Source organism: Oncorhynchus masou, chromosome 31, assembly GCF_036934945.1.
Source record: "Oncorhynchus masou masou isolate Uvic2021 chromosome 31, UVic_Omas_1.1, whole genome shotgun sequence".
NCBI lineage: Eukaryota > Metazoa > Chordata > Actinopteri > Salmoniformes > Salmonidae > Oncorhynchus > Oncorhynchus masou.
This window is the reverse complement of record NC_088242.1, coordinates 34,695,485-34,710,086: the sequence shown is the minus strand read 5'-3', so window position 1 is coordinate 34,710,086 and position 14,602 is coordinate 34,695,485. Positions and strand designations below refer to the sequence as shown.

General features: G+C 41.3%; 1 pseudogene; it reads left to right on the top strand.

Moving 5' to 3' along the window:
- Positions 1-14,602, top strand: part of LOC135523865 (glutamate receptor ionotropic, delta-1-like) — a 408,015-nt pseudogene that overhangs the window by 320,300 nt on the left and 73,113 nt on the right.

Sequence of the window (14,602 nt, the reverse complement as noted above, 5' to 3'; positions counted from 1 at the left end):
CATAGTTAAAGTGTACATGTGATGAAAATTACAGGCCTCTCTCATCTTTTTAAGTTGGAGAACTTGCACAATTGGTGGCTGACTAAATACTTTTTTGCCCAACAGTATATATATTCTCACTTAGGTAGACTTGTGTGTTTTAGTATGACGCCAGAAAACATTGCATGTATTGATTTCTTTAGCTTGAAAAAAGAGACAAATAGGATGTGAACGAAAAGTGGATTTTAGAATGTGTTCAACATGTTTCTTTGTTTTATTACCGAATTGATAACATTGATTGTGTCATTTCCTCACGTTGCAGATAGCAGCCAAGTTAAGTGCACAGTATTGCTTTAAATAGTCTATCTATGCATGTTTCATTTGTGTAGAGAAATTACTGGTTGAACTGAACAGAGTAGCCTGGCCTGACCCATAGAATAACACACATAATCTGTATGGAATTCTAGATCAGACCCTTCTCACTGTGTTAATAGCAGTTTCTCCCCAGTGCCTCCACCCAGGTACCCCTCAGTGGTCTCCCTTCAGTCCCTGCCTCATTATAGGCAGTCAGATCTATCAGGTCTAATCCACTCTGCCAACCTCCCTGGAGGCCACACTTAACATCATCACCCATCAGCTGCTGCCCAAGTGGTGACCAGCCATGCCAACACCCACTTTGCCCAGTGCCACGATCAAGAACCCCATGCTGGAGATTTCAGGGATGCATTCCAAATGGCACCCTTTTCCCTACATACTGCAATATGTAGTTGAGAGGGTGTCATTTGGGAAACAGGCCTGGGTTGGACAGAGAGGGGAAGGTTTTGACTCGAATGCCTCTTTATGAGGTGTTGTACCTTCTGGTTATTGGGTTTAGACAGATACCTGAGCAGGTCATCAAATGCTTAAATAAAATCAAAGCAAAGTTTATTTGTCACGTGCGCCGAATACAACAGGTGTAGACCTTACAGTGAAATGCTTACTTACAGGCTCTAACCAATGGTGCGGGGGAAAAAAGGTGTGTGTGTGTGTGTGTGTGTGTGTGTGTGTGTGTGTGTGTGTGTGTTTGTTGGTAAGTAAAGAAATAAAACAACAGTAAAAAGACATTTGAAAAAAGAGTAGCAAGGCTATATACAGACACCTGTTAGTCAGGCTTATTGAGGTAGTATGTACATGTAGGTATCGTTAAAGTGACTATGCATATATGATGAACAGAGTGTAGCAAAAGCGTAAAAAGAGGGGTTGGCGGGTGGTGGAACACAATGCAGATAGCCCGGTTAGCCAATGTGCGGGAGCGCTGGTTGGTCGGGCCAATTTTGGTAGTATGTACATGAATGTATCGTTAAAGTGACTATGCATATAAGATAAACAGAGGTCGAACGATGATGGAGATTCAATTAGCCAATGTGCGGGAGCACTGTTTGGTCGGGCCAATTTTGGTAGTATGTACATGAATGTATCGTTAAAGTGACTATGCATATAAGATAAACAGAGGTCGAACGATGATGGAGATTTGATTAGCGAGGACTTGGGTATCTCAATGAGGTCTACTGTATGAGGTCTGGAACCACTGAGCTCTGTCTGGTTCAACATTGTGGTTTAATACAAAGGATATGACTCAAAGTTGCCTCATTTGACAGTACAACCAATGATATATTAACAATTGCATACAAACCCATGTTAACTAATTGACGACTAGCCATATCCCACCTCCCATGTGATTGTAACAAACTAGCCTTATTAGAGCAGTCAACAGAGTTATTCATGCAGTGTAGCCTACACCGTGACATTCTATGAGAGAACACTGCGTATTTATGGTCAACATGAACCCACGGAAGTGTTTACATATGTAACAGCCATCTTATGGTAAGGGAGGCAAACGAGGAGCCATTTGAGAACATCTGGCAGGCCTAACCAACCTGAGGACAGGAGGATCACACAGAGTGATCCATAGCTTTTGTATAGGGCCCCTCAGCTGGCAGATGCTGTATCTTCTTTGTTCTCTATGACGCAAAATGCTAAGCTTTTCTAATATAGACACTGTACAAACAGAACGTTTTATAGGTGAGCATGAATACAGTATGGGAGGGTAAGGGTTAAACCATGTGCAGGCCTTTCTTTCTGCAAATGGCATTTTAAACATTTTTTTTTATTGCACTACAAGAAAGTCTCTGTTGTGACTACCACACAGGGTGTATGTCGTGAAGTTGAATTGATTAATGTGACGAGTGCTGTTCATTGAATGATTAACTGTTTATAATTACGTGATTCAATGAATCAGGTATTCATTAACTCAGTAACCCGGGGCACCATGGGAAGTTTGTTTTTATTGAGTTTCCATTTCCCAAATTAACTCGACGAATATGAGGATATCGATTTACAACAGTCGCTAATTCATTCATTTCCTCTACAGTCTCATCCTTAACATCGCATAATCCTGGAATCTTCACAAACCCGAGTCCCACTAAATGAATCCGTATCACACCAATTTAGTTGATTATTTATTCACTAACAAGCTAAAATGAAAATATAAGGTACACATACACAAACACACAGTCTAGGCTATTGATTAGAACTTAGTACAATGAAACAGGTCTTAGTACAATGAAACAATATGACACGTGTTACACAAATGGGGATTTAAAAAGAGAGACAAAGAGAGAGTGCACGAGAGAAAATGACATTTGTAAACTATGCTTAGTTTATCCCTAACACCTTGCCCCGAACTGCGGCTCTTATGGGTCAGAATATAATGTAATTATTTGTCAAAGGTCTCCGATGGGGTGTCTCTTCGTGGACCAGGTTCGCCTTCTCCTCTGATGACGGACTTCTTTGGTTACCGGGTGTAACTCTCTGATTGTCCACACGATGTCAGTGTCCTTTCTGTTAGTGGTCCGTTTCCTCACCCTTGTTCTGAAAGGGGTTCTTCTGAGTACGGTCAGCCGTGTAGCTGACCGTACTCAGGAATGAAAGCAGTGTAGACACACGATTCCTGGGAATGAAAGCAGTGTAGACACATGATTCCTTGGAATGAAAGCAGTGTAGACACACGATTCCTTGGAATGAAAGCAGTGTAGACACACGATTCCTTGGAATGAAAGCAGTGTAGACACACGATTCCTTGGAATGAAAGCAGTGTAGACACACGATTCCTCGGAATGAAAGCAGTGTAGACACATGATTCCTCGGAATGAAAGCAGTGTAGACACACGATTCCTTGGAGAGTGGTAACCGGTGGTCCTGCTTGAATTCACCCTCTTAGATTGTTAAACGGTTCCTTTATCTTCTTCAACCTTGTGTTGCATTTTGGGTTGCGACTAACTAGGACTTTGTCTGCAACACATGGTCACCTAGTCTGAATGTAAATTCTTAACTCATGTTTTATACTCTTGGGTCAGAAAGGGGCATTTCCGTCTTTATGGCAAGTTCTCTGGGCATAACTAGTTACGAGGCTTGGTCTGGATTTGACTCTGATCCAATTTAGACAACTAACTTCACATTTCATCTTTACAAAAACATTCTCTTTGATCTGGAAATTTTCCACACAACGTACAGTATGCAAACATCAGGTACATATTAGTAAAATTCTTCAAGTTACAATGTTTTCGTTATAGCGTCGCCATTTAACTTTTAATCACATCACAAAAACGACATTCATTTTCATATTCCATATATCGTCCTTACCACCATTTTGGCTGATGAAACATATTGTCCCAAAGTCCATTTATTGCCATTTACTGTTCTGAGGTAGGTTCTCCATAGCCTCATCATACATTCCATTCTTCCACACTGAGAGGACAAAGGGATTTTATCTGCTGCTTTAAGATTTACAATGGGCTGGAGGTGTCATAAACTCCCCCACCTCCATACCTCTCGATCCCCCGCTGGTGGGTGTGAGAGATGTCTCTGTCGGATTGTGGTCCACGGTAACCTGACCCAAACAGGCAGCCATGACACTTAGGACCAAGCAAGCAATGCAATGTAAAATGTAGGCTTACACAGAGCAATTATAGTATTTCAAAAGGCTAGGATGTTAGGTGCTAAAACATTTTGGCACTACCTAAGCTGCAGCTCTAAGGTGTACAAAAGGCTTGTGGTTTGGAAAGTACACTTTTCTGCTGCAACGGCCTGCCAACACAATGGACTGTGGGAAAGGCAGTACCACCAGGAGAACAACAAACGGGAGAACAACAAAGGACATTTTAACAACACTATTTCCACAGTCAAGTCATTCTCTGTGAACATTCTGAGCTCAGTTCTTGACAGATTTAAGCTCCAGTCCAGTGGATGGATTTTTGGAGGGTCTTTAGCTGTGAGCCTTGCATGGACCCAATGCTGTCTGTCCACCATGGATTGCCAAGCCACATGGGTGTTATGTTTGTCCCTTGTATAATTGGATAATGACAAGACTGTAGAGGATTTTACATGGGTTATGTTGGATCGAAACAATGGCAATACATCCAAGTCTTCTGCCCTCAATCTGCCTGTTCCCTCCACGGCCTTAGCTGTTCACTTGCAGTATGGTAACCTCTTCCTCTCTCTCTTTCTCTGCAGGCTGTTGAAACCAACCTGGCTTCCAAGGACAGTCACTGGGTGTTTGTCAATGAGGTAGGCAAAGACAAGAGTATTTATGTTAATGCTGTTTTTACATCTCTCTCTATCGCTGTCTGGCCCCCTCTTTGCTTCTTTCCCCCTCTCGCTTTCTCTTTCTCCTCCCTCTATATACCCACAACAATAAAAAACAGTGAGTTGATGATTAAGGGAACATCCTTTAGACATCTTTTAGCTCAGGAGTCACCCACAGTGACTGAAGTTCAGTAGCACCTTACAATGTGTGTGTCTTACGATGTTCAGTCAATGCACACTGAGCTCTAACAAAAGGAGTGTTCATTGTTTGATACAGCGCATTACAAGCATTGCCAAATGGTTAATTAAGGATGCCTGAGCGTTTCCTCTTGGTCTGTTTACATTTCAATATGCTTGATTCTCCCACATCCACTTTAAGCATTTGCAGTTCTAGAAAAACAATTCTCATTTTATGAATTATAAATTCTAAACTGTCATCCCTTGCTTAATTTGCCGGTGTTGCCACTCTGCCAGTTGCAAATTAAGAATTTAAATTCCAGAAAGATCTGTTTTAACAGTTCTGGTACCGCAATACACTTATTTAAGTATGCCACCACACAGAGTCTAGGAGTGCGTCCCAAATAGCAGTATTTTCCCGATATAGTATACTACTTTTTACCAGAGCCCAATGGGAATAGGATGCCATTTTTATGACGCAGCCTAGATCTTTGCCATAGACATAGTCTGGGTCTCTGGACCACTAGGATGCCACACTTGTTTTTCAGTATTGGCTGAAAGACTGAGACCGGGATGGGGGCGAGGGGGCCCGAGACCGAGTCAAGACCAAGACCAGAACAATGCAAATCTAATCTAGTATTTCTGCGTTCATATTTCAGAAGAACGTATCCGTATCTTTAGACATTCAAAATGGTGAAATAATGCATGCTGAGAGAAAATAAAGAGCCACTCTAAAAATGATCACTAACTCAAATGGATCTCTAAATAATAGATAAAAAAACAAAATATATAACAACTTCCTCAGTCTGCCCTTACTAATACACTGAACCAAAATACTCTAGTTTCAGACTCCTAATTATCCTTACACCTCTGAAGACGCGACTTCCATGCCAGTCGGAAGAACTTAGGCGTTTTGTCTCTGAACACTCAAAAGCTGATTTCTCCACCGACTGTCGGATAACGGGAACCATGGGGTGTTAACAACACTAAGGTGGAAACTAGAGATCAACGACTGCCAATGTGTTCAGCCTGAGACATGCCATTTCGTTATCCTGACGCTCACACCTCACCATTTTTACAGCCCCCTCCTCTCCCTTCCTTAATTGTCACAGACCCCCCCCCCCCAAAAAAAGTGTTCAAAAGTCAAATGGTAAAACATAACATATCTAATTAAATAAAACATGATTAAAAACAAGTATACAAGTTGAGCCAAGACATAAGTACAATAAAAAAAAAGTTATGAAATAAGTTAGATTAAATTGTAAAAAAAATATACAATTGCACTGTAATGCTGGGACGCCCCTTGCACTGACATGCTGTGCCTTAGACGGCTGTGTACAACATAAGTCATAAGTTAAAAAATATATTCCAAACCCCTTTCCAAAAAAAAGGTTAGGGACACAACAATGTTTTAGAATTGCCAGCTCTCCTCAACAATGCCATAAACATTTATAAAAACATACACAATATCAATACTTTTTTCTAAACCATAAGTGATAAGGAGTCAAAAAGAAAAAAGAAGAGGGTTATGTTCTGTATATACAGTTGAAGTCGGAAGTTTACATGCACCTTAGCCAAATACATTTAAACTCAGTTTTCACAATTCCTGACGTTTAATCCTAGTACAAATTCCCTGTTTAGGACAGTTAGGATCACCACTTTATGTCAGATTAATTTAAGAGAGAATGATTTATTTCAGCTTTTATTTCTTTCATCACATTCCCAGAGGGTCAGCAGTTTACATACCGTCAATTAGGACATTTTGGGAAGCCTTCCACAAGCTTCCCACAATAAGTTGGGTGAATTTTGGCCCATTCCTCCTGGCAGAGCTGGTGTAACTGAGTCAGGTTTGTAGGCCTCCTTACTCGCACACGCTTTTTCAGTTCTGCCAACACATTTTCTTTGGGATTGAGGTCCGGGGTTTGTATTGGGCACTCCAATACCTTGACTTTGTTGTCCTTAAGCCATTTTGCCACAACTTTGGAAGTATGTTGGGGTCATTGTCCATTTGGAAGACCCATTTGCGACCAAGCTTTAACTGATGTCTTGAGATGTTGATTCAATATATCCACATAATTTCCCTCTTCATGATGCCATCTATTTTGTGGAGTGCACCAGTCCACCACAACATGATGCTGCCACCCCCTTGCTTCACGGTTGGGAGGGTATTCTTCGGCTTGCAAGTCTCCCTCTTTTTCCTCCAAACATTACGATGGTCATTATGGCCAAACAGTTCTATTTTTGTTTCATCAGACCAGAGGACATTTCTACAAAAAGTGCGATCTTTGTCCCCATGTGCAGTTGCAAACCGTAGTCTGGATTTTTATGGCGATTTTGGAGCAGTGAATTCTTCCTTGCTGAGCAGCCTTTCAGGTTATATCGATATAGTTCTGTTTTACTGTGGATATACACTGTAGATACGTTTGTACCTGTTTCATCCAGCATCTTCACAAGGTCATTTGCTGTTGTTCTGGGATTGATTTGCACTTTTCGCACCAAAGTATGTTCATCTTTAGGAGACAGAACGCATCTCCTTCCTGAGTGGTATGACGGCTGGGTGGTCCCATGGTGTTTATGCTTGCATACTATTGTTTGTACAAGATGAACGTGGTACCTTCAGCCGTTTGGAAATTGCTCCCAGTGATTAACTAGACTTGTGGAGGTCTACAATTATTAATTTTTTTGTCTTGGCTGATTTCTTTTGATTTTCCCATGATGTCAAGTAAAGAGGCACTGAGTTTGAAGATCAGCCTTGAAATATATCCACAGGTACACCTGCAATTTACTCAAATGATGTCAATTAGCCTTTCAGAAGCTTGACATAATTTTCTGGAATTTTCCAAGCTGTTTAAAGGCACAGTCAACTTAGTGTATGTAAAACTCTGACCCACTGGAATTGTGATAAAGTGAAATAATCTGTCTGTAAACAATTGTTGGAAAAATTGCTTGTGTCGTGCACAAACTAACTTGCCAAAACTATAGTTTGTTAACAATACATTTGTGAAGTGGTTGAAAAATGAGTTTTAATGACTCCAACCTGAATGTATGTATACTTCCGACTTCAACTGTAGGTAAGCGTGGGTGTTCTGTATTTTCAGTGGCTTGCGAAAGTATTTATCCCCCTTGGCATTTTTCCTATTTTGTTGCCTTACAACCTGTAATTAAAATTGATTTTTGGGGGATTTGTATATTTGATTTACACAACATAACTACCACTTTGAAGTGGCAAAGCATTTTTTATTGTGAGACGAAAAGGAAATTAGACAAAAAAACAGAACTTGAGCATGGATAACTATTTACCCCCCAAAGTCAATACTTTGTAGCGCCACCTTTTGCAGTTATTACAGCTGCAAGTCTCTTGGGGTATGTCTCTATAAGCTTGGCACGTCTAGCCAATGGGATTTTTTCACATTCTTCAAGGCAAAACGTCTCCAGCTCCTTCAAGTTGGATGGGTTCTGCTGGTGTACAGCAATCTTTAAGTCATACCACATATTCTCAATTGGTTTGAGGTCTGGGCTTTGACTAGGCCATTCCAAGAGATGTAAATGTTTCCCCTTAGACCACTCAAGTATTGCTTTAGCAGTATGCTTAGGGTCATTTTCCTGCTGGAAGGTGAACCTCTATCCCAGTCTCAAATCCCTGAAAGACTGAAACAGGTTTCCCTCAAGAATTTCCCTGTATTTAGCGTCATCCTTCAATTCTGACCAGTTTCCCAGTCCCTGCAGATGAAAAACTTCCCCACAGCAGGATGCTGCCACCACCATGCTTCACTGTGGGGATGCTATTCTCGGGGTAATGAGAGGTCTTGAGTTTGCGCCAGGCATGGCGTTTTTCTTGATGGCCAAAAAGCTACATTTTAGTCTCATCTGACCAGAGTACCTTCTTCCATATCTTTGGGGAGTCTCCCACATGCCTTTTGGTGAACACCAAACGTGTTTGCTTATTTTCTTCTTTATTAAGCAATGTTTTTTTCTGAACACTCTTCTGTAAAACCCAGCTCTGTGCAATGTACGGCTTAAAGTGGTCCTATGGACAGATACTCCAATGTCCACTGTGGAGATTTGCAGCTCCTTCAGGGTTATCTTTGGTCTCTTTGTTGCCTCTCTGATTAATGCCCTCCTTTAACGGTCCGTGAGTTTTTGTCGGTGGCCCTCTCTTAGCAGGTTTGTTGTGGTGCCATATTCTTTCCATTTTTTGATAATGATTTATTGGTGATCCATGGGATATTAAAAGTTTCGGATATTTTTTAATAACCCAACCCTAATCTGTACTTCTCCACAACTTTGTCCCTGACCTGTTTTGAGAGCACCTTGGTCTCTACGGTGCCGCTTTCTTGGTGGTGCCCCTTGCTTAGTTTTGTTGCAGACTCTGGGGCCTTACAGAACATGTGTATATATCCTGAGATCATGTGACAGATCATGTGACACTTAGATTTCACACAGGTATTATTTAACTAATTATGTGACCTCTGAAGGTAATTGGTTGCAGATTTTATTTAGGGGCTTCATAGTAAAGTGGGTGAATACATATGCAAACACCAATTTTCCATTATTTCTTTTTGAATAATTTTTTTCATTTCACTTCACCAATTTGGACTATTTTGTGTATGTCATCACATGAAATCCAAATAAAATTCTATTTAAATTAAAGGTTGTAATGCAACAAAACAGGAAAAACTCCAAGGGGTATGAATACTTTTGCAAGGCACTGTAGGTAAGTGTTTGCTTCTCAAAAAGTGTCTTGAAAGCAGGTGTGAAGAGTCAGTGAAAATAGTCTCTAAGGTGCAGGTAATTGTCTGTGGTCTATTTCACATCAGATGTTTTGGGTAGGGCGGCGGTAAACTTGGATTGTTGCTCCGGTTTTCATTCTGATGCCACTTTTAATTCCCATAAGCCCGCTTGGCCCTTCTTCTCTGGAATTATTCTGCGATCAAGTCCTCAAACTAAGGGGAACGCCAGGAGGGGAGGTTATTAAAAATGCAGACTGTCCATAGCCTGTGAAATTACAGAAGACAATAACTTATTTTGCCCAAAAATCTAACTGTCTTGAACACTGGAATCGCAAAGCTGAAAAAGAAAACACTAAAATTTGTGGAACAAGTCTAAACTTTTCAAAACTCAATACTGTATCAGAATGTATGGATTGTTTTACATTTATAAATTAACTTGTCTCTGGCGACACCGCCTTCGCTTTTTTATGTCCTGTTTCTTTGCTCTGTCTGGGGTGTCCGACAACTTATGCTTCTCTCTTTCAGTCCAATACCGATTTGCATCTACGGAGTCAGTGTGGTGTATTACACTGAATATAAATGCAACATGTAAAGTGTTGGCTGAAATGAAAGATCCCAGAAATGTTCGCTATGGACAAAAAGCTTTGTGCACAAATTTGTTTGGTGAACATTTCTCCTTTGCCAAGATAATCCATCCACCTGACAGGTGTGGCATATCAAGAAGCAGATTAAACAGCATGATCATTACACAGGTGGATCTTGTGCTGGGGACAATAAAAGGCCACTCTAAAATGTGCAGTTTTGTCACACAACACAATGCCACAGATGTCTCAAGTTTTGAGGGAGCATGCAATTGGCATGCTAACTGCAGGAATGTCCACCAAAGCTGTTGCCAGATAATTGGATGTTCATTTCTCTACCATAAGCCACCTCCAATATCGTTTTAGAGAATTTGGCAGTACGTCCAACCGGCTTCACAACCGCAGACCATGTGTAACCACACCAGCTCAGGACCTCCACATCCGGCTTCTTCTTCTTCTGTGGGATAGTCTGAGAACAGCTACCCAGACAGCTGATGAAACTGTGGGTTTGCATAACCGAAGAATTACTGCACAAACTGTCTCGGGGGAAGCTCATCTGCATGCTCGACGTACTGAGCAGATGGCCGGTGTGGGCGAGCGGTTTGCTGATCTCAAAGCTGTGAATAGAGTGCCTCATGGTGGCGGTGGGGTTATGGCATGGGCAGGCATAAGCTATGGACAATGAACACAATTGCATTTTATCTATGGAAATTTGAATGCACAGAGATACCGTGACGAGATCCTGCCCATTGTCATGCCATTCATCCACCGCCATCACCTCATGTTTCAGCATGATAATGCACAGCTCCATGTTGCAAGGATCTGTACACAATTCCTGGACGCTGAAAATGTCCCAATTCTTCCATGGCCTGCATACTCATAAGACATGTCACCCATTGAGCATGTTTGTGATGCTCTGGATCGATGTGTATGACAGCATGTTCCAGTTCCCACCAACCCCTTTTTGGAGCTGGTGGAACCTGTGTGTGCTTGGGCTACCGTGAGCTTCCTAGTTAGGTACCCTCTGGCTTGGGGCGTGATTGTATGTCCCCATAGTATGTTATACAGAGTGGCCGACTAAAGGGGAACGTACAGTTATGAATATAACTGCTGTTCCCTGAAGGAGGGAACAAGGTATAACATATTTTGTCCCTGCGCCATCAGGGAATTTGGGCTCGCTGAAGACCGGTGCTAAATTGAGGAAACTCATGCGATACCTGGTAATAGAGCCAGGAAGGCGGGGCTTCCGAGGGCAGGTTTGACAACCATTTGCCCATTGGCCATGATTTCAGTTTTCTTCACAGTTCTTAACTGTTTGTTATAGGCCTACTAAATAAATGTTTGGAGTAGATTGCCTGCTGAGCTGAACTGGGGCAAGGTTTGAGGATAGACAGGGTGAAAGGGGATATTAAAACTTTTTCGGGATCGGTGTCCCTTTCACGAGACGGTTGAGCTAACGTAGGCTAATGCGATTAGCATGAGGTTGTAAGTAACAAGAACATTTCCCAGGACATAGACATTACTGATATTGGCAGAAAGCTTAACAAGAATGTAACATGTGTAAAGTTCCATGACCTACCAGAGCCGACTAATCAAGACTGGTCACGCTATGTTTTTATCATGTTTTCTCAATACTAAGCTACTTCTTATAATGAAAGATATTTTGACTTAAATGTACACATTCGGGAACAGACCATTTTAAACAGAGATAGTGAGTGCTCAACTTTCAAACAATTTCCCCCACTCTTCCCTAGTAGCTGCACAGAGCAAATTGACATTTATTGGGATGAGTCTTGTTCTGGAGGCACAGCTGAGAGATTTCCACTAGTTGGGCCTGCTGCAAAGTCAAAATTGGCTGTATATAGTAAAAATGCAGTATTTAAGGTTAGGCATAATGTTAGCAGTGGATATGAATGTACAGGTAACTGACAAAATCATGGAAACACTTCAGCGATTCAGTGATACAAAGTATATTGAAAGCAGGTGCTTCTACACAGGTGTGGCTCCTGAGTTAGGCCATGGCGGTTATGAAAATTTGTCAGTCAGTGATTGTCAAGCAAAGAACTGCAGGTCTCACGGTAATTGACCGATAATTAACATCAACCGAAAAGCCAGCGCTCCCCGATGCTTCTTTTGGTGGCTTCAGCTTTCTGAAAGAACTGTCGCTGGAGTAGAGAAGCAGGTACAGTGACTGAACACATAATTTTACACAGGACAGGAATAGGGCCAGAACCGGGTAACCCAACGACATACATTAGTCAATTCTGAAGCGGGGAACAGAGCTGGGGAACAGACAGATATAGGGGAGGTAGTAACACAGGTGATTGAGTCCAGGTGAGTCCAATGAATCTCTGATGTGAATGACTAGGGAAGAAGATGTGCGTAATGATGGTGGTAGGAGTGCGTAGCGCAGGGCAGCCTGGCGCCCTCGAGCGCCAGGGAGGGAGGGAGGGAGCAGGCGTGACACTGTTGTTAAGAGAAACAATGTGCTTAATATTAGGAAAGTTGTTAAATAAATACATTTGGCCTAGACTATAGAAAGCGAATGGGATCCTCCTCTTTTTAATAGAGGCCATCACTCTGTTTTCTGACGCAATTGCATAGCCTATTGAAATGTTGCGCAACGTGAGCTTATGGGCTCTCATGAAGTGTTTGATTAGATTTTCGATCACATTTTCATTGATGTCATAGTGATTACAGGGACAATATAGTACTGAGTACCAGGCAGTTAGAATGTTTGGTAGGCTGCTAATGACCATCAGCAGCATCATAAATTGGAGAAGCCTAATTACCGTAAACGGTCACGTATAATTTCACTGCCTTCATGACTCGCAACCTCTGGTGTGGTGGTAATACGGTCATGTAACAACACTATTCCTGAGTAAATTAAGCAATTAACATCCTATCATGCTTAAGGTCATGTATAAACATGCTGGACAGGACATTATTTTGCCTACCATGTCTATGCCCCCATATGATGTCCCCATCCACAGGGCACGAGTGGTCACTGAATGGTTTGATGAGCATGAATACCATGTAAACCATATACCATAGCCATCTCAGTCACCAGATCTAAACCCAATTCAACACTAATGGGAGATTCTGTAGCGGTGCCTGAGACAGCATTTTCCACCAACATCAATAACACACCAAATGATGGAATTTGTCATGGAAGAATGGTGTCACATCCTTCCAACAGCGTTCCATACACTAGAATCTATGCCAAGGTGGATTGAAGCTCGTCTGGCTTGTAGTGGTCCAATGCCCTCTTAAGACACTTTATGTTAGTGTTTCCTTTATTTTGGCAGTTACCTGTATTATGAAAGGACTGTGGATGTTTGGCCTGGAAAAAGCATTTTTAGAAGCTGATTGAATAGGAGCTGATCAGTTTGTTTTATTCCGCTGGGCTCGGCAGGTCTCAGGAAGAAATTACGAATACTCATTGCCAAGACCGAGTAAAAATGTATCTGACACGAGACAAGACACTCAATTTGTGGTCTCGAGACCGGACTCGAGACACACTGCCTACGGGCTGCTTTAAAAAAACAATATACACTATTAAAACATACATAGTATATATACAGTGCATTCAAAAAGTATTCAGACCCCTTGACTTTTTACACATTTTGTTACGTTACAGCCTCATTCTAAAATTGATTAAATAAATAAAATGCTATTGTTAAATATGGAGACCCTGCATGGATCATTTGCTATGAACATCATCAGACATAATATTTGTTGTGTCACACCTTGGTCATTCTATTTTGTGTTTTAGTTTATTAGTTAGTCAGGCCAGGGTGTGACATGGGTTTATTGTTTGTTGTATTCGTATTGGGGTTTGTAGTATTTGGGATTGTAGCTGATTAGGGGTGTGTGTGTTTAATAGGTTTGGCTGCCTGAGGCGGTTCTCAATCAGAGTCAGGTGATTCTCGTTGTCTCTGATTGGGAACCGTATTTAGGTAGCCTGGGTTTCGCTTTACATTTCGTGGGTGATTGTTCCTGTCTCTGTGTTAGTTTCACCAGTCAGGCTGTAATAGGTTTCACGTTCCGTTTGTTGTTTTTTGTATTTATTAAGTTATTTCATGTATAGTTCGTTTGTTTTGTTTCACTATTAAACATGAGTAACTTACACGCTGCATTTCGGTCCGACTCTCTTTCAACAAAAGAAGAACGCCGTTACATGTTGCTAATATAGAAATGTGTTTAATTAGTGTAGCCTTAGAGTTTCTTTGTTGTTGTTCAATTACATTTGACATCAGTCAAAATGAATAAGAAAAAACTATTCTAAATAATATGTTTCTGAGAAAAGCGTTAGGATATGGATTTTCTTTAAAGAGAGATCAGAAGTTTGCGTGACTCAGATGTTCCAGAGTTGTGTAGAATCACGCAGGGAAGCAATTCTTTACATTCAGCATCACTCCATCAAGGAAAATATAGTATTCTATCTCACAAAGATATCTACATATATTTCAGGATGTTGTATATCCTGGAAATAATCAGAGTTCATGTAAA